Raw genomic sequence first — 6,061 nt, 5'->3', positions numbered from 1 at the left:
ACAGCATGAGCATGTGATACAGTTTGGCCAATGAGATGCAAAGGGGAGTGTTGGGAGGGGAGCTTTTAGGAAGCTTGTCTTTATTCTTAGAAAAGGGACCCAAGTTAGGACAGGTTTTTGTTGTTGTTGTTGTTATTGTTTTGTCTTTGGTGTGTTTTGTTTTGTTTTGTTTTGCTTTGCTTTGTTTTTGCTGTCTCAGGACCAGGGATGGGTCCATATTTTGTGGGACATAAAGCTTATATAATTTGAAGTACCTTCTTCAAGTAAAAGAATGCACATACAGTTTCTTTCCAAAAATTTCGCAAAAGTATATGGTCACCCGAGGACATTGCTGGGCTTTGAAGGGACCTGGGAAAGTGAGAGACCTTCAAGCTTAAGTTTCATTAGCTTCATGGAAATCTTCCTCTGTTTTTGATATTGCCAGCAGCATGTGATGACTGAAGCTGGGGCAGCTATCCTGGGGTCATGAGCCAACACACTGGAAGGAAGCTGTCCTTATAAATGTTGCTGAGCTACCCAAGTACCCAACCCTGGAACCGTCCTACTTCTGGATTTAGGTTTATGAGAGCCAATGAATGAATACATATCCTTACTCTTTAAGCCAAATTTAGTTGGATTTTCTTTTATTTGCAGCCCAAAGCACTTTGACTGATTTCAGGTTTATTCTGAAAAGGTTTCTTCCGCCAGCCCCATCCCATGTTATGTACTAGATGGAGAAGAGTGATGTGGGATGAGAAAAGAAAGGAGAGGTAAGGTGGCAACTGCATAGCAATGGGGTCCCCACAGCTGATGTGTCCTTAGAAAATCCAGAAATTTTTCTAAGCAGACACAGTGAATGAATGTTAGAGTTAGAGAATACACTTGACTGTAGGGAAATGGTGAGTGTCCTGACAAACAGGAAAACGTTCTAGACCTTGGTTGTGGTATGGAATTGAGTCACTGGAGAGACAAAGGGGAGTACTTAATCACATCAAAACCCCTGAGCTGCCCCAGATGTATCACTGTGAAATATAATGAGAACTTCTGAAGGGGCAAAGCACCAGCACTGAACCATGGAGTTTCACAGCGCATGTAAAATACTTCTACCTAAGCCAACAATATTTTAACCAAAACACTGGTATCTTTGTAGCCGTCACCTAATGACAGCCATGTATTGAGCCCTGGCTTTATGTCAGGCACTGTACCAGCACTTTACATAGAACGTTTCATTTAATCCTTATAACAAATTTTATGATAGAAGAACTAGTATCCCCATTAACAGATGAGGAAATTGAGGATCAGAAAAGTTGAGTAACTTGCCCAAAGGCACACAGTCAGGAAACGATGGAACCAGAATTAAATCTTAATAGTGTAGATCTAGCACTAAGTTTTTCTTACCTCATTTTTCTCATCTTCAAGACCTTCACAGTTTTCTCCAAACTTTTTTTTTCCTTTTTAAAATTTTTTTTAACGTTTTATTTATTTATTTATTTATTTATTTATTTTAATTTTTTTTCAACGTTTATTTATTTTTGGGACAGAGAGAGACAGAGCATGAACAGGGGAGGGGCAGAGAGAGAGGGAGACACAGAATCGGAAACAGGTTCCAGTCTCAGAGCCATCAGCCCAGAGCCCGACGCGGGGCTCGAACTCACGGACCGCGAGATCGTGACCTGGCCGAAGTCGGACGCTTAACCGACTGCGCCACCCAGGCGCCCCACGTTTTATTTATTTTTGAGACAGGGAGAGACAGAGCATGAACAGGGGAGGGTCAGAGAGAGGGAGACACAGAATCTGAAACAGGCTCCAGGCTCTGAGCTGTCAGCACAGAGCCCGACGCGGGGCTCGAACCCACAGACTGCAAGATCATGACCTGAGCCGAAGCCGGCCGCTTAACTGACTGAGCCACCCAGGCGCCCCTCTCCAAACTTTTTTTTAAGTTTACTTATTTATTTTAAGACCCCCCCACACACAGAGAGAGAGAGAGAGAGAGAGAGAGAGAGAGAGATTATGAGCAGGGGAGGGGCAGAGAGAGAGAGAGACAGGGATAGGGAGAGAGGGAGAGAGAGAACCCCAAGCAGGCTCCATGCTGTCAGCACAGAGCCTGATGTAGGATTCCATCTCACAAACCGTGAAATCATGACCTGAGCTGAAACCAAGAGTCTGACACTTAACCAACTGAGCCACCCAGGCGCCCCTCCCCAGATTTTTTATATCAAATGCCAGATCGTCAATATTTTCAGCTTTGTAGGCTAGAGAGTTGCTGTCGCAACTACTATTCCATGCTGCCGTTGCCACGCAAAAACCACCCAGACAGTAGGTAAATGAGTGAGGGTATCTCTGTTCCAATAAAACTTTATTTGCAAAAACAGGCAGTGGACCTGGCTTGGCCTGTGGGTCATGATTGCTGACCCCTGTACCATGTCATCACTCACTTAATTCTCTTAGCATTCCCATGCTTCTCCCACCCCTGATCTGCAGCACTCATTGCTGCTAACATACAGAGTCCAGCTGCTCCATTTTGGCTGTGACAGCACAGGTGGGTTACTGTGAATTTGCTGAGGCTTCAGCTCTGTAGGTACACATGTACAGGTTTCTTCTAAGGCTCTGGGTGAGCCCCTAGCAATGGGACTGCATATGAATGAATGAATGAATGAATGAATAAAGAAATATTTAATTTGCCTAAGGAAGGCATTTTTAAAGTTTATTTATTTATTTTGAGAGAGAGAGAGAGAGAGAGAGAGAGAGAGAGAGAATCCCAAGCAGTCTCCACACTGTCAGCGCAGAGCCTGACTCAGGGTTCGACCTCACAAACTGTGAGCTCATGACCTGAGGCAAAATCAAGAGTCAGACGCTTAACCGGCTGAGCCACCCAGGCACCCCAAGGAAGATCTTTTAATAATATTTCCTTTCTCTCTCCTATTTTCCTTCGTATCAGATGGCATTGACATGGTCATGGGCATTTTGGAGATGTGGTCTAAGAAGAACCATTTAGTTTGGATCGAGTGGAATGTTATGCTGTTCACAGTCAGTGATGAGTATGGTTAAGCTATTGCTTGCCGCCCCATTGTGGAAATGGCTTCCAGAGCATTCCTCCAACACACTGTGACACTCATCCCTCGTGACCTGAAGGTGCACGGCTGGTGATGGCACAGTACTATGAAACTGTCCCACAGAGCCTGGTACTGGAAGGGAGTGGGTGCTGAGGGAGAAACAAGGCTTAAAATGTAGGGAAACAGAATCCTGTCTGTGGAAAATTCCTTTCAGCCTCAGACATGTAAATTCCTAAGTGGAGGATTGGGTTCTCATCCATGCCTAATCAAAACAGAATTTCTCTCTTTTCAGGAAAATACTTGATTATGCCGCATACATGATTATGAGCGAACTACACATTTTTTTATGAGTCCTGCACAAAATAGTAAGGCACTTAAAGAATGTTAGCTATTTTATTTCATTTTCCCTTCATTGTTCTTTAAAAATGAGTGGAAAACAGAAAATTGATGACATTGATATCAGCACTAAGAAATATAACTCTCAGAAATGTAACACTATTAAGAACCAACAGGGAGAACATGGAGTAGACAAATCAGCCCACTTTTAGCTTGAATTGGACACTTACTGATATAATCTGGCCAATCATATTCATTTGCGAAGGAAAAGAACAAAATGAAAGAACATGTACCAAGTACAGGAATCACATCATCAAAGACGATGCATAAGTAGGAATTCCAGTGTTTGTAACAAAGAAGCCTCCCCTCTTTTGTCTCTTATAACACTTGACTTACACACACATTTTCAGTAGCTCATTTGTATAAAAGTCAGACACTAAGGACACTTCATGTCCCTGAGCCTTAGTTTCTTGATCTGTAAAATGGGGATGATACCATGATCACTGTGAGACCTCCATCAGGAAATGTTTGTGAATGTGACTGGCAGAGGGTCAGGCTCCAGTGAGGGCTAACACATTGAGGTCTCTTCCCCCCACCAGTTTGTTGGACATGGAGTGATAAGTTACGCAATGTGGAAGGCCTTGTTCGCCAGTGTTTGCCAATGTCTGCACCATTTCCCAGTCTGGCCATCGGCTTAGGGATATTGCTGAGTAACATCCTACACTTGTTCAGAAATGATTTCAGCCCTTGGCAGTAGATGCAGACCCGTGGTCTGAAATGAGAGTGTCTGGCCACCCTGTGCTGCTAGGAATTGGCCCAGAGTGATGTGCACTCCAGAGGAGTGTGAAAAGAAAGACAAGCACCTGGAAACTGTTTAGGAAAGAGGTAATAATGGAGAACCTGTCCTTATTGAACTGGCCTGAACTTGGTCCTCTGAGAGATGTGCTCAACCATGTACATTTCACCTTCATATCAATTCTATAAGCTGGAGATCATTACTCCCTTTCACAGATCAGGAATCTGGGGCACACAGATTCCAGGGAACTTGCCCAAGAATACACAGCAGGATAGTGGCAGCGTAGGTCGAGAGCCCCAATTCCTTGAATCCATCTCTTGTGGCCTGTGGCACTTACTCCTTCCCCATCACAGATTCCATGGCTCTCCCAAAACTTTGGGATGGCTTGCTGGTCCTGCTCTGCTCCTACCGCCCACTGCCCACCAAGCAAGTGGAAGGACATTCTGTAATGTTGCTCTTACCGATAAGCCAAGCATCTAGAAATTCTAAGGTCATGGAGATGCCTCTGGGGATGCCAGACCAAGAATTCCAAGTCCAGAGAGTTCTATTTTTAGTTTATCTGCAAGAAAAACTCTACCCCTGGGTGCCTAGGGGGTTCAATTGGTTGAGCGTCTGACTTCAGCTCAGGTCATGAGCTCACAGTTTGTGGGTTCGAGCCCCACATTGGGCTCTGTGCTGACAGCTCAGAGCCTGAAGCCTGCTTCGGATTCTGTGTCTCCTTCTCTCTGCTCCTCTCCTGCTCATGCGCTCGCGCGCTCTCTCTCTCTCTCTCTCTCAAAAATAAACATTAAACATTAAAAAAAGAGAAAACACTCTATCCAAGATCCTCATTCATTCATTCATTCATTCATGTGTCAATTGAGGATACACTATGTGTCAAGTGCTGTGCTGGGTGCAGGGAAATAATGGTGAATGGAAAGATATGGTTCCTTGCTTTCTGGACCTTACATTACAGTAGAGAAGACAGGTAAACAAATAAAGAATATTACTGCAAAAGGGGATAAGGGCTAAGTAGGAGTCCAAAGTTGAGGTAGAGACCAAAACTTTGGGTCAGGAGTCATAGAGAGTCCCCTCTGAGGAGGTGACACTGAATCCGACTCCTAAAGGATGAGGAGGGGGCAACCAAACAAAGGGTGAAGAGTAGGTTGGGGTGAGGAAGCTTTCCAGGAGAAGAAAACAACATGTGCCATGTCCTGAGACAGGAAAATTGGGCCTGTTGGAGGCTAGTGTGGCTGGAGCATGGAGATAGCTGGAGAGAATGGTCAGAGTTGAGTTTTGGAGAAGTTGTCAGGGGCCAGGCAGTGGAGAGCCTTGTAGTCATGGGAACCAGCTTGGGTTTTACTCTGCCATGGGAAGCCACTGAAGTTGAAAAACATTGTCTTCTAGCTGCAATAGTCAGTGCATTAGTCAATCTGTAGAAATAAGAAAATCTCAATCTGGACATTCATCTCCAAATGGTAGGCTGACCACGTTAGTGGTCCCTATTCTCCCCTCTCTATATTCATTCCCTTTGCCATGTGACTTTCCAATTCTTCTCAATAAAGATTCACTTAGAATATGGACTGGATGTAAAGCATAAGAGACTCTTAAAAACTGAGAACAAACTGAGGGTTGATGGGGGGTGGGAGGAAGGGGAGGGTGGGTGATGGGTATTGAGGAGGGCACCCTTTGGGATGAGCAATGGGTGTTGTATGGAAACCAATTTGACAATAAATTTCATATACTGAAAAAAATAAAATAAAATAAAATTTTACCTCAATTTACAACAACAAAAAAAAAAAAAAAGAAAAAAGAATATGGACTGGATGTGTGACTTTACTTTGGCCAAAGGACTGTGAGCAAATGTCATACAAGCAGGGAGTTGAAAAAACACTTGCAGGTTTCTACTTCCTCTGTC

The sequence above is a fragment of the Felis catus genome, chromosome B4 (assembly GCF_018350175.1).
Source record: "Felis catus isolate Fca126 chromosome B4, F.catus_Fca126_mat1.0, whole genome shotgun sequence".
Lineage (NCBI taxonomy): Eukaryota > Metazoa > Chordata > Mammalia > Carnivora > Felidae > Felis > Felis catus.
The sequence above is the reverse complement of the archived record's forward strand: the minus strand, read 5'-3'. Positions refer to the sequence as shown.